Source organism: Heloderma suspectum, chromosome 8 (genome assembly GCF_057233095.1).
Source record: "Heloderma suspectum isolate Gila_16-S chromosome 8, 16-S_ref, whole genome shotgun sequence".
Taxonomy (NCBI): domain Eukaryota; kingdom Metazoa; phylum Chordata; class Lepidosauria; order Squamata; family Helodermatidae; genus Heloderma; species Heloderma suspectum.
In genome coordinates, this window is record NC_139465.1 from 48,690,352 (window position 1) to 48,714,250 (window position 23,899).

Here is a 23,899-nt window from a genome sequence, read left to right on the forward strand (position 1 = left end):
GGTTAGGGGGTTAGGGTTAGGGCCTTAGGTGGTTAGGCTTAGGGTTCGTCTAGGGTAGGGTTAGGGTTGGGGTAGGGTTAGGTTTAGGGTAGGGTTAGTGTTAGGGCTAGGTTTAGGATTAGGATTAGGGTTAGGTCAGGGTTAGGGTTATGGTTCAGGTTCGGGCTGGGGTTGGGGTTGGGGTGAGGGTTAGGGTTGGTGTTAGGGTTAGGTTTAGGGTTAGGGTTGGGGTTAGGGTTGTGGTTGTGGTTGGGGTTAGGATTAGGGTTCGGGTTCGCGTTGGAGTTGGCGTTCGGGTGTGGATTGGGGTTGGGGTTGGGGTTGGGATTGGCCTTACCGTTAGGGTTAGGAATAGGGTTGGGGTTGGGGTTGGGCTTCGGGTTAGTGTTGGGGTTGGGGTGAGGGTTGGGGTTGAAGTTGGGTTTGGCGTTGGGGATGGGTTTAGGGGTCGAGTTCGGGTTTGGTTTTGGGTTCAGGTTCGGGTTTTGGGTCGGGTTCGGGTTAGCGTTAGCGTTGGGGTTGGGGTTGGTGTTACGGTTAGGGTTAGTGTTAGGGTTGGGGTTGGGGTTGGGGTTAGGGTTAGAGCTATGGTTAAGGTTAGGGTTAGGGTGAGGTTAGGGTTATGGTTATGGTTGTGTAAAGCTAGGGTTAGGGTGGGGTTGGGGTTCGGTTTCGGTTTAGTGTTGGGGTTGGGGTTAGTGTTAGGGTTCAGGTTCGGGTCCGGGTTCGGGTTTGAGTTCGGTTTCGGGATAGGTTTGGGGTTGGGGTAAGGTTAGGTTTGGGGTAGGGGTGGGTTTAGTGTTGGGGTTGCCGTTAGTGTTGGTGTTGGTGTTTGGGTTGGGTTTGGTGTTAGGGTTTGGGTTAAGGTTAGGGTTAGCGTGGGGGTTGGGGTTGGGGTTAGTCTTAGTGTTGGTGTTAGGGTTTGGGTTCCGGTTCGGTTTAGGGTCATGGGTAGGTTTAGGTTCAGGTTAGGTTCGGGTTTTGTTCGGTTGCGGGTTGGGGTTGGGGTTGGGGTTGGGGTTGGTGTTAGGCAGTGAGGGTTAGGGGTTTCGGGTTAGGTGGTTAGTGTTAGGGGGTTAGGGTTAGGGGTTTAGTGGGTTAGGTTTAGGGGATTAGGGTTGGGGTTAGGGTTAGGATTGGGGTTGGGGTTTGGGTTGGGGTTGGGGTTAGGGTCGGGTCCGGGTTTGAGTTTGGATTCAGTTTAGGGATAGGGTTAAGGTTAGGGTTAGGGTTGGCGTTGGGGTTGGGGTTAGGTCTGGGGTTGGGGTTGGGGTTAGGATTAGGGTTAGCGTTAGGGTTGGGTTTAAATTGGGGTTAGGGTTAGGGTTGCGGTTGGGGTTAGGGTTATGGTTAGCGTTAGGACTAGGATTAGGGTTCGGTTTTGGTTTTGGTTTGGGGTTGGGGTTGGGGTTGTGGTTGGGGATGGGTTTGGTGTTGGGGTTGGGGTTAGGGCAGGGTTAGGGCTAGGGTTAGGGTTGGGGTTAGGGTTACTGTTGGGGTTTGGGTCGGGTTCAGGTTGGGGTTGGGGTTGGGTTTGGTTTTAGGGATTGGGTTAGAGTTCGTGTTGGGGTTAGGATTAGGGTTAGGTTTTGGGTTAGGGTTCAGGTTGGGGTTAGGGTTAGGGTAACCCTAAGGTAAGGGTTGGGGTTGGGGTTAGGGTTGGGGTTACATTTGGGGTTATGGTTAGGGCTTGGGGTTGGGGTTGGGGTATGGGCTAGTGTTGTGTTTGGGTTTGGGTTTGGGGTTGGGGTTAGTGTTGCGGTTGGGGTTAATGGTAGGGTTAGCGTTAGGGTTGGGGTTAGGATTAGTGTGAGGGTTAGGGTTGCGATTAGGGTTAGGGTTGTTGTTAGGGTTGGGGTTGGGGTTAGGGTTCGTGTCAGGGCTTGGGTTCGTGTTGGAGTTGTGGTTGGGGTTGGGATTGGGGTTCTGCTTGGTTTTGCAGTTGGGGTTGGGGTTAAGTTTGGGGTTAGGGTTAGGGTTGGGGTTAGGGTTAGGGTTGGTGTTGGGGTTAGGGTTAGTATTGGGTTTGGGTTTGGGGTAGGGGTTATGGTGGTTTGGGGTTGGGGTTCGGGTTGGGGTTAGAGTTCGGGTCCTGGTTCTGGTTCGGGTTAGGGTCAGGGTTGGAGTTGGGGTTAGTGTTGGGGTTGGGGTTAGTGTTAGGGTTGGTGTTAGGATTCAGATTAGGGTCAGGGTTTGTGTTGGAGTTAGGGTTAGGGTTAGGGTTATCATTAGGGTTAGGTTTAGGGTAGGGGTTGGACTTGGGGTGAGGGTTAGGGTTAGCTTTGGGGTTGGGATTAGGGTTAGGGTTGGTGTTAGGGTTCAGGTTCGGGTTCGGGTTCAGGGTAGGATTAGGATTAGTGTTAGGGTAAGGGTTCTGGTTCGGTTTAGGTTTCAGGTTAGGGTTGGTGTTGGGGTTTGTGTTGTGGTTGGGGTTGGGGTTCAGGTTAGGGTTAGGGGTCAGGTTTGGGTTTGGGATAGGGTTATGGTTAGTGTTAGGGTTAGGGTAAGGTTTCTGGTTCGGGTTGGGGTTGGGGTTGTGGTTAGGGTTAGGGTTAGTGTTGGGGTTGGGGTTGGGGTTAGAATTAGGGTTGGTGTTGGTTTTGGGGCTTGGTTTAGGATTGGGGTTCGGGTTGGCGTTGGGGTTGGGTAGGGTTTGGGCTAGTGTTAGGGTTAGGGTTGAGGCTGGGGTTCGGGTTAGCGTTAGGGTTAGGATTAGGGTTCGGTTTCGGGTTGGTGTTGGTTTTGGGGTTGGGGTTGGGTTTAGGGTTGGGGTTGGGGTTAGGGTAGGGTCAGGGTCAGTGTTAGGGTTGGGGCTTGGGTTGGTGTTGGGGTTAGGGTTGGGGTTTGGGTTTGAGTTCAGGTTCGCGTTCGGGTTAGGGTTAGGATTTGGGTAAGTTTCGGGTTAGGTTCGGGTTTGGTTCGGTTTCAGGTTCGGGTTCGTGTTGGGGTTGGTGTTAGGTGGTTAGTGTTTGGGTTTAGGATTAGGTGGTTAGGGTTAGGGGGTTAGGGTTAGGGCCTTAGGTGGTTAGGCTTAGGGTTAGGGTTCGTCTAGGGTAGGGTTAGGGTTGGGGTTAGGGTTGTGGTTGTGGTTGGGGTTACGATTAGGGTTAGTGTTGGGGTTGGGGTTGGGGTTAGTGTTAGGGTTAGGGTTAGGGTTGGGGTTAGGTTTAGGGTTGGGTTTGGGGTTAGGTTAGCGTTAGGGTTAGCGTTAGGGTTAGCGTTAGGGTTGGGGTTAGTGTTAGGTTCAGGGTTAGCGTTAGCATTAGGGTTGGGGTTGGGGTTAGGATTCGGGTTAGGTTTTGGGTTGGGGTCACGTTTGGGGTTAGGGTTGGGGTTAGGGTTAGGGTTCGGGGTTGGGGTTGGGGTATGGGCTAGTATTGTGTTTGGGTTTGGGGTTGGGGTTAGTGCTGTGGTTGGGGTTAATGGTAGGGTTAGCGTTAGGGTTGGGGTTAGGATTAGTGTGAGGGTTAGGGTTGCGATTAGGGTTAGGGTTGTGGTTAGGGTTGGGGTTGGGGTTAGGGTTCATGTTAGGGCTCAAGTTCGGGTTGGAGTTGTGGTTGGGTTGGGATTGGGGTTCTGCTTGGTTTTGCGATTGGGGTTGGGGTTAAGTTTGTGGTTAGGGTTAGGGTTGGGGTTAGGGTTGGGGTTAGGGTTAGGGTTGGTGTTGGGGTTAGGGTTGCAGTTGGGTTTGGGTTAGGGGTTATGGTGGTTTGGGGTTGGGGTTGGGGTTAGGGTTAGGGTAGGGGTTGGAGTTGGTGTTAGTGTTGGGGTTGGGGTTAGTGTTAGGGTTGGTGTTAGGATTCAGATTAGTGTCAGGGTTTGTGTTGGAGTTAGGGTTATGGTTAGGGTTAGGGTAGGGGTTGGCCTTGGGGTTAGGGTTAGGGTTAGCTTTGGGGTTGGGATTAGGGTTAGGGTTGGTGTTAGGGTTCGGGTTCGGGTTCGGGTTCAGGGTAGGATTAGGATTAGGGTTTGGGTAAGGGTTCTGGTTCGGTTTAGGTTTCGGGTTATGGTTGGTGTTGGGGTTGTGGTTGGGGTTGGGGTTCAGGTTCGGGTTAGGGGTCAGGTTTGGGTCCGGGATAGGGTTATGGTTAGTGTTAGGGTTAGGGTAAGGTTTCTGGTTCTGGTTGGGGTTGGGGTTGGGGTTAGGTTAGTGTTAGGGTTCGGATTGGGGTTGGGGTTAGAATTAGGGTTGGGCTTGGTTTTGGGGCTTGGTTTAGGGTTGGGGTTCGGGTTGGCGTTAGGGTTAGGATTAGGGTTCGGTTTCGGTTTTGGGTTGGTGTTGGTTTTGGGGTTGGGTTTAGGGTTGGGGTTGGGGTTGGGTTTAGGGTAGGGTTAGGGTTAGTGTTAGGTTTAGGGTTGGGGCTCTGGCTGGGGTTGGTGTTGGTGTTAGTGTTAGGGTTATGGTTAGGGTCAGGGTGATGGTTGGGGTTGGGTTTGTGGTTGGTTTGGGGTTGGGGTTAGGTTTAGGGTTGGGGTTGGGGTTGGGGTTGGGGTTTGGGTTCGAGTTCGGGTTCGAGTTCGGGTTAGGATTTGGGTAAGGTTCAGGTTAGGTTCGGGTTTGGTTCGGGTTCAGGTTCGGGTTCGTGTTTGGGTTGGGGTTAGGTGGTTAGTGTTAGGGTTTAGGATTAGGTGGTTAGGGGGTTAGGATTAGGGCCTTAGGTGGTTAGGCTTAGGGTTAGGGTTCGTCTAGGGTAGGTTTAGGGTTGGGGTAGGGTTAGGGTTAGGGTTGGGGTTGGGGTTGGGTTCGTGTTCGTGTTCGTGTTCGTGTTCGGGTTGGGTTAGGGTTAGGTTTAGGGTAGGGTTAGTGTTAGGGTTAGGGTTAGGATTAGGATTAGGGTTAAGTCAGGGTTAGGGTTATGGTTCGGGTTCGGGCTGGGGTTGGGGTTGGGGTGAGGGTTAGGTTTGGTGTTAGGGTTAGGGTTAGGGTTAGGGTAGGGGTTGGAGTTGGGGTTAGTGTTGGGGTTGGGGTTAGTGTTAGGGTTGGTGTTAGGATTCAGATTAGTGTCAGGGTTTGTGTTGGAGTTAGGGTTATGGTTAGGGTTAGGGTAGGGGTTGGCCTTGGGGTTAGGGTTAGGGTTAGCTTTGGGGTTGGGATTAGGGTTAGGGTTGGTGTTAGGGTTCGGGTTCGGGTTCAGGGTAGGATTAGGATTAGGGTTTGGGTAAGGGTTCTGGTTCGGTTTAGGTTTCGGGTTATGGTTGGTGTTGGGGTTGTGGTTGGGGTTGGGGTTCAGGTTCGGGTTAGGGGTCAGGTTTGGGTCCGGGATAGGGTTATGGTTAGTGTTAGGGTTAGGGTAAGGTTTCTGTTTCTGGTTGGGGTTGGGGTTGGGGTTAGGTTAGTGTTGGGGTTCGGATTGGGGTTGGGGTTAGAATTAGGGTTGGGCTTGGTTTTGGGGCTTGGTTTAGGGTTGGGGTTCGGGTTGGCGTTAGGGTTAGGATTAGGGTTCGGTTTCGGTTTTGGGTTGGTGTTGGTTTTGGGGTTGGGTTTAGGGTTGGGGTTGGGGTTGGGTTTAGGGTTGGGGTTGGGGTTGGGTTTAGGGTAGGGTTAGGGTTAGTGTTAGGGTTAGGGTTGGGGCTCTGGCTGGGGTTGGTGTTGGTGTTAGGGTTATGGTTAGGGTCAGGGTGATGGTTGGGGTTGGGTTTGTGGTTGGTTTGGGGTTGGGGTTAGGTTTAGGGTTGGGGTTGGGGTTGGGGTTTGGGTTCGAGTTCGGGTTCGAGTTCGGGTTAGGATTTGGGTAAGGTTCAGGTTAGGTTCGGGTTTGGTTCGGGTTCAGGTTCGGGTTCGTGTTTGGGTTGGGGTTAGGTGGTTAGGGGGTTAGGATTAGGGCCTTAGGTGGTTAGGCTTAGGGTTAGGGTTCGTCTAGGGTAGGGTTAGGGTTGGGGTAGGGTTAGGGTTAGGGTTGGGGTTGGGTTCGTGTTCGTGTTCGGGTTGGGTTAGGGTTAGGTTTAGGGTAGGGTTAGTGTTAGGGTTAGGATTAGGATTAGGGTTAAGTCAGGGTTAGGGTTATGGTTCGGGTTCGGGTTCGGGCTGGGGTTGGGGTTGGGGTGAGGGTTAGGTTTGGTGTTAGGGTTAGGGTTAAGGTTGGGGTTAGGGTTGTGGTTGTGGTTGGGGTTAGGATTAGGGTTTGGGTTCGCGTTGGAGTTGGCGTTGGCGTTCGGGTACGGATTGGGGTTGGGGTTGGGATTGGCCTTACCGTTAGGGTTAGGAATAGGGTTGGGGTTGGGGCTGGGTTGGGGTTGGGGTCGGGCTTCGGGTTAGTGTTGGGGTTGGGGTTGAAGTTGGGTGTGGCGTTGGGGTTGGGTTTAGGGGTCGGGTTCGGGTTTGAGTTCGGTTTCGGGATAGGTTTGGGGTTGGGGTAAGGTTAAGTTTGGGGCTAGGGGTGGGTTTAGTGTTGGGGTTGCCGTTAGTGTTGGTGTTGGTGTTTGGGTTGGGTTTGGTGTTAGGGTTCGGGTTCCGGTTCGGTTTAGTGTTATGGGTAGGGTTAGGTTCAGGTGAGGATCGGGTTTTGTTCGGTTGCGGGTTGGGGTTGGGGTTGGTGTTAGGCGGTGAGGGTTAGGGGTTTCGGGTTAGGTGGTTAGGGTTAGGGGGTTAGGGTTGGGGTTAGGGTTGGGGTTGGGGTTTGGGTTGGGGTTGGGGTTAGGGTTCGGGTCCAGTTTTGAGTTTGGATTCAGTTTAGGGATAGGGTTAGCGATAGGGTTGGGGCTGGGCATGGGTTTGGGGTGGCGGTGGGATGGTTAGGGTTGGGGTTCGGGTTAGGTTTAGGGTTGGGGTTAGGGTTAATGTTAGGGTTAGGGTTGGTGTTGGGGTTGGGGTTAGGTCTGGGGTTGGGGTTGGGGTTAGGATTAGGGTTAGCGTTAGGGTTGGGTTTAAATTGGGGTTAGGGTTATGTTTGGGTTAGGGTTAGGGTTGCGGTTGGGGTTAGGGTTATGGTTAGCGTTAGGACTAGGATTAGGGTTCGGTTTCGGTTTTGGTTTGGGGTTGGGGTTGGGGTTGTGGTTGGGGATGTGTTTGTTGTTGGTGTTGGGGTTATGGCAGGGTTAGGGTTAGGGTTAGGGTTAGGGTTAGGGTCGGGTTCAGGTTGGGGTTGGGGTTGGGTTTGGGTTTGGGTTTGGTGTTAGGGATTGGGTTAGCGTTAGTGTTGGGGTTGGGTTTAGGATTAGGGTTAGGTTTTGGGTTAGGGTTCAGGTTGGGGTTAGGGTTAGGGTCAGGGTAAGGGTTGGGGTTGGGGTTAGGGTTGGGGTTACGTTTGGGGTTAGGGTTCGGGTTCGGGTTCGGGTTTGGGGTATGGGCTAGTGTTGTGTTTGGGTTTGGGGTTGGGGTTGGGGTTAGTGTTGCGGTTGGGGTTAATGGTAGTGTTAGCGTTAGGGTTGGGGTTAGGATTAGTGTGAGGGTTAGGGTTGCGATTAGGTTTAGGGTTGTGGTTAGGGTTCGTGTTAGGGCTCGGGTTCGTGTTGGAGTTGTGGTTGGGGTTGGGATTGGGGTTCTGCTTGGTTTTGTGGTTGGGGTTGGGGTTAAGTTTGGGGTTAGGGTTAGGGTTGGGGTTAGTGTTAGGGTTGGGGTTGGTGTTGGGGTTAGGGTTAGAGCTATGGTTAAGGTTAGGGTTAGGGTGAGGTTAGGGTTATGGTTATGGTTGTGTAAAGCTAGGGTTAGGGTGGGTTGGGGTTCGGTTTCGGTTTAGTGTTGGGGTTGGGGTTAGTGTTAGGGTTCAGGTTCGGGTCCGGGTTCGGGTTTGAGTTCGGTTTCGGGATAGGTTTGGGGTTGGGGTAAGGTTAGGTTTAGGGTAGGGGTGGGTTTAGTGTTGGGGTTGCCGTTAGTGTTGGTGTTGGTGTTTGGGTTGGGTTTGGTGTTAGGGTTTGGGTTAAGGTTAGGGTTAGCGTGGGGGTTGGGGTTGGGGTTAGTCTTAGTGTTGGTGTTAGGGTTTGGGTTCCGGTTCGGTTTAGGGTCATGGGTAGGTTTAGGTTCAGGTTAGGTTCGGGTTTTGTTCGGTTGTGGGTTCGGGTTGGGGTTGGGGTTGGTGTTAGGCAGTGAGGGTTAGGGGTTTCGGGTTAGGTGGTTAGGGTTAGGGGGTTAGGGTTAGGGGTTTAGTGGGTTAGGTTTAGGGGGTTAGGGTTGGGGTTAGGGTTAGGGTTGGGGTTGGGGTTTGGGTTGGGGTTGGGTTTAGGGTCGGGTCCGGGTTTGAGTTTGGATTCAGTTTAGGGATAGGGTTAAGGTTAGGGTTAGGGTTGGCGTTGGGGTTGGGGTTAGGTCTGGGGTTGGGGTTGGGGTTAGGATTAGGGTTAGCGTTAGGTTGGGTTTAAATTGGGGTTAGGGTTAGGGTTTCGGTTGGGGTTAGGGTTATGGTTAGCGTTAGGACTAGGATTAGGGTTCGGTTTCGGTTTTGGTTTGGGGTTGGGGTTGTGGTTGGGGATGGGTTTGGTGTTGGGGTTGGGGTTAGGGCAGGGTTAGGGCTTGGGTTAGGGTTGGGGTTAGGGTTACTGTTGGGGTTTGGGTCGGGTTCAGGTTGGGGTTGGGGTTGGGTTTGGTTTTAGGGATTGGGTTAGAGTTCGTGTTGGGGTTGGGGTTAGGATTAGGGTTAGGTTTTGGGTTAGGGTTCAGGTTGGGGTTAGGGTCAGGGTAAGGGTTGGGGTTGGGGTTAGGGTTGGGGTTACATTTGGGGTTAGGGTTAGGGCTTGGGGTTGGGGTTGGGGTATGGGCTAGTGTTGTGTTTGGGTTTGGGGTTGGGGTTGGGGTTAGTGTTGCGGTTGGGGTTAATGGTAGGGTTAGCGTTAGGGATGGGGTTAGGATTAGTGTGAGGGTTAGGGTTGCGATTAGGGTTAGGGTTGTTGTTAGGGTTGGGGTTGGGGTTAGGGTTCGTGTTAGGGCTTGGGTTCGTGTTGGAGTTGTGGTTGGGGTTGGGATTCGGGTTCTGCTCGGTTTTGCAGTTGGGGTTGGGGTTAAGTTTGGGGTTAGGGTTAGGGTTGGGGTTAGGGTTAGGGTTGGTGTTGGGGTTAGGGTTAGTATTGGGTTTGGGTTTGGGGTAGGGGTTATGGTGGTTTGGGGTTGGGGTTCGGGTTGGGGTTAGAGTTCGGGTCCTGGTTCTGGTTCGGGTTAGGGTCAGGGTTGGAGTTGGGGTTAGTGTTGGGGTTGGGGTTAGTGTTAGGGTTGGTGTTAGGATTCAGATTAGGGTCAGGGTTTGTGTTGGAGTTAGGGTTAGGGTTAGGGTTATCATTAGGGTTAGGTTTAGGGTAGGGGTTGGACTTGGGGTGAGGGTTAGGGTTAGCTTTGGGGTTGGGATTAGGGTTAGGGTTGGTGTTAGGGTTCAGGTTCGGGTTCGGGTTCAGGGTAGGATTAGGATTAGTGTTAGGGTAAGGGTTCTGGTTCGGTTTAGGTTTCAGGTTAGGGTTGGTGTTGGGGTTTGTGTTGTGGTTGGGGTTGGGGTTCAGGTTAGGGTTAGGGGTCAGGTTTGGGTTTGGGATAGGGTTATGGTTAGTGTTAGGGTTAGGGTAAGGTTTCTGGTTCGGGTTGGGGTTGGGGTTGTGGTTAGGGTTAGGGTTAGTGTTGGGGTTGGGGTTGGGGTTAGAATTAGGGTTGGTGTTGGTTTTGGGGCTTGGTTTAGGATTGGGGTTTGGGTTGGCGTTGGGGTTGGGTAGGGTTTGGGCTAGTGTTAGGGTTAGGGTTGAGGCTGGGGTTCGGGTTAGCGTTAGGGTTAGGATTAGGGTTCGGGTTCGGTTTCGGGTTGGTGTTGGTTTTGTGGTTGGGGTTGGGTTTAGGGTTGGGGTTGGGGTTGGGGTTAGGGTAGGGTCAGGGTTAGTGTTAGGGTTGGGGCTGGGGTTGGTGTTGGGGTTAGGGTTGGGGTTTGGGTTTGAGTTCAGGTTCGCGTTCGGGTTAGGGTTAGGATTTGGGTAAGTTTCGGGTTAGGTTCGGGTTTGGTTCGGTTTCAGGTTCGGGTTCGTGTTGGGGTTGGTGTTAGGTGGTTAGTGTTTGGGTTTAGGATTAGGTGGTTAGGGTTAGGGGGTTAGGGTTAGGGCCTTAGGTGGTTAGGCTTAGGGTTAGGGTTCGTCTAGGGTAGGGTTAGGGTTGGGGTTAGGGTTGTGGTTGTGGTTGGGGTTAGGATTAGGGTTAGTGTTGGGGGTGGGGTGAGGGTTGGGGTTGAAGTTGGGTTTGGCGTTGGGGATGGGTTTAGGGTTCGAGTTCGGGTTTGGTTTTGGTTTCGGGCTCGGGTTTTGGGTCGGGTTCGGGTTAGCGTTAGCGTTGGGGTTGGGGTTGGTGTTACGGTTAGGGTTAGGGTTAGCGTTAGGGTTGGGGTTGGGGTTAGGGTTGGGGTTTGGGATTAGGGTTAGAGTTATGGTTACGGTTATGTTTAGGGTGAGGTTAGGGTTAGGGTTATGGCTGTGTAAAGCTAGGGTCCTGGCGGCCTTTCGGTGGCGTTTTGTCGTGGGCGGGGGCAGCGGCCGGTCTCCCGACCGGCTGCCGCCGCCGCCGCCATTTCAAAAAAAGGAAAACTAAAGTAAAAAAACCCAAACCCATACCCGCGCTTAGGCTTCGTACCGATTTACGTAGCCTATGACGGCTAGATTTCCAAAGTGACTTTGGAAAAAAAAAAAAGCCCGTACGCAAATGGCGGCGGCCCGTGGGCGCCGCCATTTGTGTTCCTTATTTTGGCTCGTCTAGTCTACGTAAAGATTTACGTAGACTACGGCGAAAATAAGGGCACGTTATTTATTATAGGGTTATTTGTGTACGCGCTTTTTTTTTTTTTCAAAGTCACCCGTGATTTACGTAGCCTATCACGGCTGACTTTGGAAATCTAGCCGTATTAGGCTACGTAAATCGTCACGTAGCCTATCACGGGGTCTTTTTTTTTTTTACTTTTTGTTTCGTGGCCGGTGAGACGGGGCGCATCTCCCCAGCCTGAATTTCGGCCGGGCGAGGCGGGAAGAGTCCCCCCCGGCCTGAATTTCGGCCGCACGAGGCGGGAAGCCTACCCCCCTTTGCCTGAACTTCAGGGGGAAAAGCGAAGCGCCTCCCCCCCACAACGAAGGCAAGCTGCGAAAAGGTAAGTGAGTTTCGTATATCCCTAGTTAGGTTTAAGGTTGTGCTTAGGGTTCGGGTTTGGGTTCGGGTTCGGTTTCGTGTTGGGGTTGGGGTTAGGGTTGGGGTTAGGGTTAGGGTTAGGGTTAGGGTTTGGTCTGGGTTTGGGTTTGAGTCCGGGTTAGGGATAGGGTTAGGGTTAGGGTTGGTGTTGGGGTTACCGTTGGGGTTGGTGTGGGGGTTAGGGTTGGGGTTAGTGTTGGGGGTTGCGTTTGTGGTTGGGGTTTGGGTTCGGTTTGGTGTTGGGGTTGGTGTTTGGGTTGGTGTTGGGGTTAGGGTTAGTGTTAGGTTTCGGGTTCGCGTTAGCATTATTGTTAGGGTTCTGGTAAGGATTAGGGTTAGGGTTAGGGTTAGGTTTCGGGTTCGGGTTCAGTTTGGGGTTGGGGTTGGGGTTACGGTTAGGGGTTTAGTGGGTTAGGGTTTGGGGGTTTGGGTTGGGGTTAGGGTTGGGGTTAGGTTTGGTGTTGGGGATAGGGATAGGTTAGGGTTGGGGTTGGTTTACGGTAGGGTTAGGGTTAGGGTAGGGTTAGGTTTAGGGTAGGGTTAGGGTTAGGGTTAGCTTAGGGTTAGGGTTATGGTTGTGCTAGGGCTAGGGTTAGGGTAGGGTTGGGGTTGTGTTTGGAGTTGAGGTTAGATTTTGGTTTGGGGTTAGGTTTAAGGTTAGGGTTCGGGTTCAGGTTTGGGTTCGGGTTCGGGTTCGGTTTAGTGTTGGGGTTGGGGTTCGGTCTGGGTTCAGGTTTGAGTCCGGGTTAGGGTTAGGTTTGGGGTTGGGGTTGGGTTTGGGTTTGGGGTTCCGATTGCGGTTCGAGTTAGGATTAGGGTTCGCATTAGGGTTGGAGTTAAATTGGGGTTAGGGTTATGTTTGGGTTAGCGTTAGGGTTGCGGTTGGGGTTAGGGTTGCGGTTAGGGTTAGGATTAGGATTAGGGTTTGGTTTTGGTTGCGGTTTCGGTTACGGGTTGGGGTTGGGTTTAGGGTGAGGGATGGTTTTGGTGTTGGGGTTAGGGTAGGTTTAGGGTTAGCGTTAGGGTTGGGGCTGGGGCTGGGGCTGGGGTTGGTGTTGGTGTTAGGGTTAGGGTTATGGTTAGGGTCAGGGTGAAGGTTGGGGTTGGGTTTGGGGTTGTTTTGGGGTTGGGGTTAGGTTTAGGGTTGGGGTTGGGGTTATGGTTGGGGTTGGGGTTTGGGTTAGGGTTGGGGTTTGGGTTCGAGTTCAGGTTCGCCTTCGGGTTAGGGTTAGGATTTGGGTAAGGTTCAGGTTAGGTTCGGGTTTGGTTCGGTTTCAGGTTCGGGTTCGTGTTGGGGTTGGGGTTAGGTGGTTAGTGTTAGGGTTTAGGATTAGGTGGTTAGGGTTAGGCGGTTAGGGTTAGGCGCTTAGGGGGTTAGGGTTAGGTTTAGGGTTCGTCTAGGGTAGGGTTAGGGTTGGGGTAGGGTTAGGTTTAGGGTAGGGTTAGTGTTAGGGTTAGGATTAGGGTTAGGTCAGGGTTGGTTATGGTTCGGGTTCAGGTTTGGGCTGGGGTTTGGGTTAGGGTTAGGGTTAGGGTTAGGGTTAGGGTTAGGGTTGGGGTTAGGGTTAGGTTTAGGGTTAGGGTTGGGGTTGGGGTTAGGGTTGTGGTTGTGGTTGGGGTTAGGATTAGGGTTAGTGTTGGGGTTGGGGTGAGGGTTGGGGTTGAAGTTGGGTTTGGCATTGGGGATGGGTTTAGGGTTCGAGTTCAGGTTTGGTTTTGGTTTCGGGTTCGGGCTCGGGTTTTGGTTCGGGTTCGGGTTAGCGTTAGCATTGGGGTTGGGGTTGGTGTTACGGTTAGGGTTAGGGTTAGCGTTAGGGTTGGGGTTGGGGTTGGGGTTGGGGTTGGGGTTAGGGTTATGGTTGTGTAAAGCTAGGGTCCTGGTGGCGTTTTTGTGGCGTTTCGTCGTGGGCGGGGGCAGCGGCAGGTCTCCCGACCGGCTGCCGCCGCCGCCGCCTTTTCAAAAAAAGAAAAAGTAAAGTAAAAAAACAACAACCCATACCCGTGCTTAGGGTACGTAACGATTTCCAAAGTCAGACGTGATAGGCTACGTAAATCGTCACGTAGCCTATCACGGGGTCTTTTTTTTTTTTAACTTTTTGTTTCGTGGCCGGTGAGACGGGGCGCTTCTCCCCGGCCTGAATTTCGGCCACACGAGTCGGGAAGCCTACCCCCCTTCGCCTGAACTTCGGGGGGAAAAGCGAAGCGCCTCCCCCCCACAGCGAAGGCAAGCTGCGAAAAGGTAAGTGAGTTTCGTATATCCCTAGTTAGGTTTAAGGTTGTGGTTAGGATTCGGGTTTGGGTTCGGGTTCGGGTTCGGTTTCGTGTTGGGGTTGGGGTTAGGGTTGGGGTTAGGGTTAAGGTTAGGGTTGGTGTTGGGGTTACCATTGGGGTTGGTGTTGGGGTTAGGGTTGGGGTTAGTGTTGGGGGTTGCGTTTGTGGTTGGGGTTGGGGTTTGGGTTCAGTTTGGTGTTGGGGTTGTTGTTCTGGTTGGGGTTAGGGTTAGTGTTAGGTTTCGGGTTCGCGTTAGCGTTATTGTTAGGGTTCGGGTTCGGGATTGGATTCAGATTAGGGTTAGGGTTCTGGTAATGATTAGGGTTAGTGAGTTAGGGTTTGGGGGTTTGGGTTGGGGTTAGGGTTGGGATTAGGTTTGGTGTTGGGGATAGGGTTAGGGTTAGGGTTAGGGTTAGGTTTAGGGTAGGGTTAGGGTTAGGGTTAGCTTAGGGTTAGGGTTATGGTTGTGTTAGGGTTAGGGTAGGGTTGGGGTTGTGTTTGGAGTTGGGGTTAGATTTTGGTTTGGGGTTAGGTTTAAGGTTAGGGTTAGGGTTCGGTTTTGGGTTTGGGTTTGGTTTAGTGTTGGGGTTGGGGTTGGGGTTCGGTCCGGGTTCAGGTTTGATTCCGGGTTTGGGTTAGGGTTGGGGTTGGGGTTACGGTTGCGGTTGGAGTTAGGATTAGGTTTCGCGTTAGGGTTGGAGTTAAATTGGGGTTAGGGTTATGTTTGGGCTGCGGTTAGGGTTGTGGTTGGGTTTAGGGTTGCGGTTAGGATTAGGGTTTGGTTTTGGTTTTTGTTTTGGTTTTTGTTTTGGTTTCGGTTTCGGGTTGGGGTTGGGTTTAGGGTTGGGGATGGTTTTGGTGTTGGGGTTAGGGTAGGTTTAGGGTTAGCGTTAGGGTTGGGGCTGGGGTTGGGATTAGGGTTAGTGTTGGGGTTTGGGTTTGGGTTCGGGTTCAGTTTGGGGTTGGGGTTGGGGTTAGGGTTGTGTTTGGTGTTCGGGTTTGGGTTTGGGTTAGGGTGGGGTTTAGGGTTCGGGTTTGGGTTCGGTTTAGTGTTGGGGTTAGGGTTGGGGTTAGGTTTAGGGTTCGGTCTGGGTTTGTGTTTGAGTCCGGATTAGGGATAGGGTTAGGGTTGGTGTTGGTGTTGGGGTTAGGTTATGGTTGGGGTTAGTGTTGGGGTTGCGGTTGTGGTTGGGGATTGGGTTCAGTTTGGTGTTGGTGTTGGGGTTGGGTTTAGGGTTAGTGTTAGGGTTCGGGTTCGCGTTAGTGTTATTGGGGTTTGGGTTGGGGTCAGGGTTGGGGTTAGGTTTGGGGTTGGGGATAGGGATAGGGTTAGGGTTCGTGTTGTTTTAGTTTTAGGGTTAGGGTAGGTTTATGGTAGGGTTAGGGTTAGGTTTAGGGTAGGTTTAGGGTTAGCGTTAGCTTAGGGTTAGTGTTATGGTTGTGTTAGGGTTAGGGTTGGGTTTGGGGTTAGGTTTAGGTTTGGGGTTAGGTTTAAGGTTGGGGTTAGGGTTCGGTTTTGGGTTCGAGTTCAGTTTAGTGTTGGGGTTGGGGTTGGCATAGGCTTGGGGTTAGTGTTGGGGTTGCGGTTGGGGTTGGGGTTGAGATTTTGGTTTGGGTTGGTGTTGGGGTTAGGGTTCATTTTTGGGTTCGGGTTCAGGTTCAGGGTAGCGTTATTGTTAGGGTTCGGGTTCCGGTTGATATTAGGGTTAGGGTTCGGGTTTGGGTTAGGTTTAGGGTTAGGGTTCGGGTTGCGGTTAGGGTTGGGGTTTTGGTTAGGGTTCAGGTCCGGGTTCCAGTACGTGTTCGGGTTAGGGATAGGGTTAGGGTTAGGGGTACGTTTGGGGTTGGGTTTGGGGTTGGGGGTTGGGTGTGTGTTTGGGGTGGGGTTGGGGTTGTGGTTGCGGTTAGGGTTGGGGTTAGGGTTGGGGTTGGGGATGGGTTTAGGTTTCGAATTTGGGTTCGGTTTTGGTCCCGGGTTCAGGTTTGCGGTAGGGTTGGTGTTGGTGTTATGGTTAGGGTTGACTTTAGGGTTAGGGTTAGGGTTGGGGTTGGGGTTAGGTTTAGGGTTGTTGGTTGGGGTTAGGGTTAGGGTTAGGGTTAGCATTAGGGCTGGGGTTAAGTTGGGATTTGAGTTATGCTTGTGTTATGATTTTAGGGTTAGGGTTAGTGTTAAGGTTGGGGTTAGGGTTAGGGTTAGGGTGAGTGTTGGGGTTGGGGTTAGGCTTAGGGTTAGGGTTGGTGTTAGGGTTATGGTTGGGGTTGGGGTTAGGGATAGGGCTAGGGTTAGGGTTGGAGTTAGTGTTGGGGTTAGGGTTAGGGTTGGGGTTGGGGTTAGGGTTAGGGTTAGGGTTGGGGATAGGGTTAGGGTTAGGGTTACGGTTAGGGTTGGGGTTGGGGTTGGGGTTAGGTTTAGGGTTAGGGTTGGGGTTAGGGTTAGGGTTGGGGTTAGGTTTACGGTTAGGGTTAGGGTTGAGGTTCAGGTTGGGGTTAGGGATAGGGTTAGGTTTAGGGTTGGGGTTGGGGTTACGGTTGGGGTTAGGTTTAGTGTTGAGTTTAGGGTTAGGGTTAGGGTTACGGTTAGGGTTAGGGTTAGCGTTAGGGTTAGGTTTAGCGTCAGGGCCAGGGTCAGGGAGAGGGTGGGGTTAGGGTTAGGGTTAGGGTTAGGGTTAGGGAGAGGGTTGGGGTTGGGGTCAGGGTTAGGATTAGGGTTAGGGTCAGGGTTAGGTTTAGGGTCAGGGTTGGGGTTAGTGTTGTGGTTAGGGTTAGGGTTAGGGTTGGGGTTAGAGTTAGGGTTAGTGTTCGGGTTGGCGTTAGGGTTAGGGTTAGGGTTGGGGTTAGGGTTAGGGTTAGGGTTAGGTTTGGGGTTAGGGTTAGGGTTAGGGTTGGGGTTAGTGTTAGTGTTAGTGTTAGGGTTAGGGTTAGGGTTGTGGTTAGCGTTAGGGTTAGGGTGAGTGTTCGGGTTAGGGTGAGTGTTCGGGTTGGGGTTAGTGTTAGGGTTGTGGTAAGGGTTAGGGTTGGGGTTGGGGTTAGGGTCAGGGATAGGGTTAGGGTTAGGGTTGGAGTTAGTGTTGGGGTTAGGGTTAGGGTTAGTGTTAGTGTTAGGGTTACGGTTAGGGTTAGGGTTAGGGTTAGCGTTAGGGTTAGGGTTAGCGTTAGGGTTAGGGTTAGTGTCAGGGTCAGGGTCAGGGAGAGGGTGGGGTTAGGGTTAGGGTTGGGGTTAGTGTTAGGGTTAGGGTTAGGGTTAGTGTTGGGGTTGCGGTTAGGGTTAGGGTAAGGGTTGGGGTTAGGGTTAGGGTTAGGTTTAGGGTTGGGTTAGGGTTAGCGTTAGGGTTAGGGTTGGGGTTATTGTTAGGGTTGGCGTTAGGGTTAGGGTTAGGTTTGGGGTTAGGGTTGGGGTTCGGGTTAGGGTAAGGGTTAGGGTTAGGGATGGGGTTAGGGATAGGGTTAGGGTTAGTGTTAGGGTTGTGGTTAGGGTTAGGGTTAGGGTTAGTGTTAGGGTGAGTGTTGGGGTTGGGGTTATGCTTAGGTTTAGGGTTGGTGTTAGGGTTATTGTTGGGGTTGGGGTTAGGGTTAGGGATAGGGCAAGGGTTAGGGTTGGAGTTAGTGTTGGGGTTAGGGTTAGGGTTAGGGTTAGGGTTGGGGTTAGGGTTAGGGTTAGGGTTAGGGTTGGGGTTGGGGTTGGGGTTAGGGTTAGGGTTAGGTTTGGGGTTAGGGTTGGCGTTAGGTTTAGGTTTGGGGTTGGGGATAGGGTTAGGGTTGGGGTTAGGGTTCGGGTTAGGGTTGGGGTTAGGTTCAGGGTTAGGGTTGGGGTTGGGTTTGGGTTTAGGGTTAGGGTGAGGTTTAGGGTTAGGTTCAGGGTTAGGGTTAGGCTTAGGGCTAGGGTTGGGATTAGGGCTAGGGTTAGGGTTGAGTTAGGGTTAGGGATAGGGTTAGGGTTAAGGTTGCGGTTAGGGTTAGGGTTAGGGTTGGTGTTAGGTTTAGGGTTAGGGTTAGGGTTAGGGTTGGGGTTAGGGTTAGGTTTAGGGTTGGGTTACGGTTAGCGTTAGGGTTAGGGTTGGGGTTATTGTTAGGGTTGGCGTTAGGGTTAGGGTTAGGGTTAGGTTTGGGGTTAGGGTTAGGTTTGGGGTTAGGGTTGGTGTTAGGTTTAGGGTTAGGGTTAGGGTTGGGTTTAGGGTAAGGAATAGGGTTGGGGTTAGGGTTAGGGTTAGGGTTAGGGTTAGGGTTGGGCTTAGGGGTAGAGTTAGGGTTGGAGTTAGGGTTAGGGTTAGGGTTGGGGTTGGGGTTAGGGTTGGGGTTAGGGTTGGCGTTAGGTTTAGGTTTAGGGTTGGGGTTGGGATTGGGTTTAGGGTTAGGGTGAGGTTTAGGGTTAGGTTCCGGGTTAGGGTTAGGGTTAGGGTTAGGGCTAGGGTTGGGGTTAGGGTTAGGGTTGAGTTAGGGTCAGGGATAGGGTTAGGGTCAAGGTTGCGTTTAGGGTTAGGGTTAGGGTTGGTGTTAGGTTTAGGGTTAGGGTTAGGGTTGGGTTTAGGTTAAGGAATAGGGTTGGGGTTAGGGTCAGGGTTAGGCTAGGGTTGGGGTTAGGGTTAGCCTTAGTGTTAGTGTTAGGGTTGTGGTTAGCGTTAGGGTTAGGGTTAGTGGTCGGGTTAGGGTGAGTGTTCGGGTTGGGGTTAGTGTTAGGGTAGTGGTTAGGGTTAGGGTTGGGGTTGGGGTTAGGGTCAGGGATAGGGTTAGGGTTAGGGTTAGGGTTGGAGTTAGTGTTGGGGTTAGGGTTAGGGTTAGGGTTAGTGGTAGGGTTACGGTTAGGGTTAGGGTTGGGTTTAGGGTTAGGGTTACGGTTAGGGTTAGGGTTAGGGTTAGCGTTAGCGTTAGCGTTAGGGTTAGGGTTAGCATTAGGGTTAGGGTTAGTGTCAGGGTCAGGGTCAGGGAGAGGGTAGGGTTAGGTTTAGGGTTAGGGTTAGGGTTAGGGATAGGGTTGGGGTTGGGGTCAGGGTTAGGATTAGGTTTAGGGTCAGGGTTAGGGTTTGGGTCAGGGTTGGGGTTAGTGTTGGGGTTAGGTTTAGGGTTAGGGTTATGGTGAGTGTTGGGGTTGGTGTTAGGCTTAGGGTTAGGGTTGGTGTTCGGGTTATGGTTGGGGTTGGGGTTAGGGTTAGGGTTATGGTTAGTGTTAGGGTTGGGGATAGATCTATGGTTAGGGTTCGGGTTGGTTAAGGGTAGGGTTAGGGTTAGGGTAGGGTTAGGGTTAGGCTTAGGGTAGGGTTAGGGTTAGGGTTATGTTTGTGTTAGGGCTAGGGTTAGGGTAGGGTTGGGGTTAAGTTTAGGTTTGGGCTTAGGTTTAAGGTTGGGTTTAGGGTTCGGGTTTGGGTTTGCGTTCGGTTTAGTGTTGGGGTTGGGGTTAGGGTTGGGGTTAGGTTTAGGGTTCGGGCTGGGTTTGGGTTTGAGTCCGGATTAGGGATAGGGTTAGGGTTAGTTTTGGGTTTGGGGTTACCGTTGGGTTTGGTGTTGGGTTTGGGTTATGGTTGCGGTTAGGGTTGGGGTTAGTTTTGGGTTGCGGTTGTGGTTGGGGTTGGGGTTTGGGTTTGGTTTGGTGTTGGTGTTGGGGTTGGGGTTGGGTCTAGGGTTAGTGTTCGGGTTCGGGTTCGCATTAGCATTATTGTTAGGGTTCGGGTTCGTGATCGGGTTCAGATTAGGGTTAGGGCTCTGTTTAGGGTTAGGGTTAGGTTTCGGGTTTGGGTTGGGGTTGGGGTTGTGGTTAGGTGTGAGGGTTAGGGGTTAGGGTTAGGGGGTTAGGGTTAGGGGTTTAGTGGGTTAGGGTTAGGGGGTTTGGGTTGGGGTCAGTGTTGGGGTTAGGTTTGGGGTTGGGGATAGGGATAGCGTTAGGGTTTGTGTTGTTTTAGTTTTAGGGTTAGGGTAGGTTTAGGGTTAGGGTTAGGGTTAGGGTATGTTGAGGATTTGGGTTAAGTTAGGGTTATTGTTATGGTTGTGTTTGGGCTAGGGTTAGGGTAGGGTTGGGTTTGGGGTTAGGTTTAGGTTTGGGGTTAGGTTTGAGGTGGGGTTAGGGTTCGGTTTTGGGTTCGAGTTCGGTTTATTGTTGGGGTTGGGGTTGGGGTTGGGGTAGGCTTGGGGTTAGTATTGGGGTTGCGGTTGGGGTTGGGATTTTGGTTCGGTTTGGTGTTGGGGTTGGATTTGGGGTTAGGGTTAGTGTTTGGGTTTGGGTTAACTTTATTGTTAGGGTTTGGGTTCCGGTTCATATTAGGGTTAGGGTTCGGGTTCGGGTTATTTTTAGGGTTAGTGTTGGGGTTAGGGTTAGGGTTGGGGTTAGGGTTGGGGTTGGGGATGGGTTTAGGGTTCGAATTCGGGTTCGGTTGTGGTCCCGGGTTCGGTTTCGGGTTTGAGTTAGGGTTGGGGTTGGTGTTATGGTAAGGGTTAATTTTAGGGTTAGGGTTGGGGTGGGGGTTAGGTTTAGGGTTGTGGTTAGGGTTAATGTTATGTCTAGGGTTCGGTTGGCGTTGGGGTTGCGTTTAGTGTTGGGGTCGGGGTTGGGGTTGGGGTTAGGGTTAGGGTTAGCTTTAGGGCTGGGGTTACGTTGGGATTAGAGTTACGTTTGGGTTAGGGTTAGGATTAGGGTTCGGGTTCGGTTTAGTGTTGGTGTTGTTGTTGGGGTTGGGGTTAGGTTAGGGTTGGGGTTAGTGTTGGGATTCGGGTGGGTTTGGGGTTTGCATTCGGTTTGGTGTTGGTGTTGGGGTTGGGTTTGGGTTTGGGGTTGTGGTTAGGGTTGTGGTTTGGGATAGGGTTAGGTTTAGGGTTGGGGTTGGGGTTAGGGTTGGCGTTAGGTTTTGGGTTGGGGTTAGTGTTAGGGTTAGGGTTAGGGTAAGGGTTAGGGTTAGGGTTGGGGTTGGGGTTAGGGTTAGGGTTAGGGTTAGGGTTGGGGTTGGGGTTGGGGTTAGGGTTAGGGTTGGGGTTAGGGTTAGGGTTGGGGTTGGGGTTGGGGTTGGGGTTATGGTTAGGGTTAGGTTTGGGGTTAGGGTTGGCGTTAGGTTTAGGTTTGGGGTTGGGGATAGGGTTAGGGTTGGGGTTAGGGTTCGGGTTAGGGTTGGGGTTAGGGTTAGGGTTAGGGTTGGGGTTGGGGTTGGGGTTATGGTTAGGGTTAGGTTTGGGGTTAGGGTTGGCGTTAGGTTTAGGTTTGGGGTTGGGGATAGGGTTAGGGTTGGGGTTCGGGTTCGGGTTAGGGTTGGGGTTAGGGTTCGGGTTAGGGTTGGGGTTAGGTTCAGGGTTAGGGTTGGGGTTGGGTTTGGGTTTAGGGTTAGGGTGAGGTTTAGGGTTAGGTTCAGGGTTAGGGTTAGGCTTAGGGCTAGGGTTGGGATTAGGGCTAGGGTTAGGGTTGAGTTAGGGTTAGGGATAGGGTTAGGGTTAAGGTTGCGGTTAGGGTTAGGGTTAGGGTTGGTGTTAGGTTTAGGGTTAGGGTTAGGGTTAGGGTTAGGGTTGGGGTTAGGGTTAGGTTTAGGGTTGGGTTACGGTTAGCGTTAGGGTTAGGTTTGGGGTTATTGTTAGGGTTGGCGTTCGGGTTAGGGTTAGGTTTGGGGTTAGGGTTAGGTTTGGGGTTAGGGTTGGTGTTAGGTTTAGGGTTAGGGTTAGGGTTGGGTTTAGGGTAAGGAATAGGGTTGGGGTTAGGGTTAGGGTTAGGGTTAGGGTTGGGCTTAGGGGTAGAGTTAGGGTTGGAGTTAGGGTTAGGGTTAGGGTTGGGGTTAGGGTTGGGGTTAGGGTTGGCGTTAGGTTTAGGTTTAGGGTTGGGGTTGGGTTTAGGGTTAGGGTGAGGTTTAGGGTTAGGTTCGGGGTTAGGGTTAGGGTTAGGGTTAGGGCTAGGGTTGGGGTTAGGGTTAGGGTTGAGTTAGGGTCAGGGATAGTGTTAGGGTCAAGGTTGCGTTTAGGGTTAGGGTTAGGGTTGGTGTTAGGTTTAGGGTTAGGGTTAGGGTTAGGGTTGGGTTTAGGTTACGGAATAGGGTTGGGGTTAGGGTCAGGGTTAGGCTAGGGTTGGGGTTAGGGTTAGCCTTAGTGTTAGTGTTAGGGTTGTGGTTAGCGTTAGGGTTAGGGTTAGTGGTCGGGTTAGGGTGAGTGTTCGGGTTGGGGTTAGTGTTAGGGTTGTGGTTAGGGTTAGGGTTGGGGTTGGGGTTAGGGTCAGGGATAGGGTTAGGGTTAGGGTTGGAGTTAGTGTTGGGGTTAGGGTTAGGGTTAGGGTTAGGGTTAGTGTTAGGGTTACGGTTAGGGTTAGGGTTGGGTTTAGGGTTAGGGTTGGGGTTGGGGTTAGGGTTACGGTTAGGGTTAGGGTTACGGTTAGGGTTAGGGTTAGCGTTAGGGTTAGGGTTAGCGTTAGGGTTAGGGTTAGTGTCAGGGTCAGGGTCAGGGAGAGGGTGGGGTTAGGGTTAGGTTTAGGGTTAGGGTTAGGGATAGGGTTGGGGTTGGGGTCAGGGTTAGGATTAGGTTTAGGGTCAGGGTTAGGGTTTGGGTCAGGGTTGGGGTTAGTGTTGGGGTTAGGTTTAGGGTTAGGGTTATGGTGAGTGTTGGGGTTGGTGTTAGGCTTAGGGTTAGGGTTGGTGTTCGGGTTATGGTTGGGGTTGGGGTTAGGGTTAGGGTTAGGGTTAGTGTTAGGGTTGGGGATAGGTCTATGGTTAGGGTTCGGGTTGGTTAAGGGTAGGGTTAGGGTTAGGGTAGGGTTAGGGTTAGGTTTAGGGTAGGGTTAGGGTTAGGGTTATGTTTGTGTTAGGGCTAGGGTTAGGGTAGGGTTGGGGTTGGGGTTAAGTTTAGGTTTGGGCTTAGGTTTAAGGTTGGGTTTAGGCTTCGGGTTTGGGTTTGCGTTCGGTTTAGTGTTGGGGTTGGGGTTAGGGTTGGGGTTAGGTTTAGGGTTCGGGCTGGGTTTGGGTTTGAGTCCGGATTAGGGATAGGGTTAGGGTTAGTTTTGGGTTTGGGGTTACCGTTGGGGTTGGTGTTGGGTTTGGGTTATGGTTGCGGTTAGGGTTGGGGTTAGTTTTGGGTTGCGGTTGTGGTTGGGGTTGGGGTTTGGGTTTGGTTTGGTGTTGGTGTTGGGGTTGGGGTTGGGTCTAGGGTTAGTGTTCGGGTTCGGGTTCGCATTAGCATTATTGTTAGGGTTCGGGTTCGTGATCGGGTTCAGATTAGGGTTAGGGCTCTGTTTAGGGTTAGGGTTAGGTTTCGGGTTTGGGTTGGGGTTGGGGTTGTGGTTAGGTGTGAGGGTTAGGGGTTAGGGTTAGGGGGTTAGGGTTAGGGGTTTAGTGGGTTAGGGTGAGGGGGTTGGGGTTGGGGTCAGTGTTGGGGTTAGGTTTGGGGTTGGGGATAGGGATAGCGTTAGGGTTTGTGTTGTTTTAGTTTTAGGGTTAGGGTAGGTTTAGGGTTATGTTTAGGGTTAGGGTATGTTGAGGATTTGGGTTAAGTTAGGTTTATTGTTATGGTTGTGTTTGGGCTAGGGTTAGGGTAGGGTTGGGTTTGGTGTTAGGTTTAGGTTTGGGGTTAGGTTTAAGGTGGGGTTAGGGTTCGGTTTTGGGTTCGAGTTCGGTTTAGTGTTGGGGTTGGGGTTGGGGTAGGCTTGGGGTTAGTATTGGGGTTGCGGTTGGGGTTGGGGTTGGGATTTTGGTTCGGTTTTGTGTTGGGGTTGGATTTGGGGTTAGGGTTAGTGTTTGGGTTTGGGTTAACTTTATTGTTAGGGTTTGGGTTCTGGTTCATATTAGGGTTAGGGTTCGGGTTCAGGTTATTTTTAGGGTTAGTGTTGGGGTTAGGGTTAGGGTTGGGGTTAGGGTTAGGGTTGGGGTTGGGGTTGGGGTTGGGGTTAGGGTTAGGGTTGGGGTTAGGGTTGGGGTTAGAGATAGGGATAGGGTTAGGTTTAGGGTTAAGGTTGGGGTTGGGGTTAGGGTTAGGGTTATGGTTGGGGTTGGGGTTGGGTTCAGGGTTAGGGTTAGTGTTAGTTTTAGGGTTGGGGTTAGTGTTAGGGTTAGTGTTGGGGTTGCAGTTAGGGTTAGGGTAAGGGTTGGGGTTGGGGTTGGGGTTATGGTTAGGGTTAGGTTTAGGGTTGGGTTAGGGTTAGCGTTAGGGTTAGGGTTGGGGTTATTGTTAGGGTTGGCGTTAGGGTTAGGGTTAGGGTTAGGTTTGGGGTTAGGGTTAGGGTCAGGGTTACGGTTGGGGTTAGTGTTAGGGTTGGCGTTAGGGTTAGGGTTAGGGTTAGGGTTGGGGTTAGGGTGACGGTTAGGGTTAGGGTTGGGGTTAGGGTTAGGGTTAGGGTTAGGGTTGGGGTTAGGGTTAGGGTTGGGGTTAGGGTTAGAGTTGGGGTTTGGGTTGGCGTTAGGTTTAGGGTTAGGGTTGGGGTTGAGGTTGGGTTTAGGGTTAGGGTGAGGTTTAGGGTTAGGTTCGGGGTTAGGGTTAGGGTCAGGGCTAGGGTTGGGGTTAGGGTTAGGGTTAGGGTTGAGATAGGGTTAGGGATAGGGTTAGGGTTAAGGTTGCGGTTAGGGTTATGGTTGGTGTTAGGTTTAGGGTTAGGGTTAGGGTTAGGGTTGGGTTGAG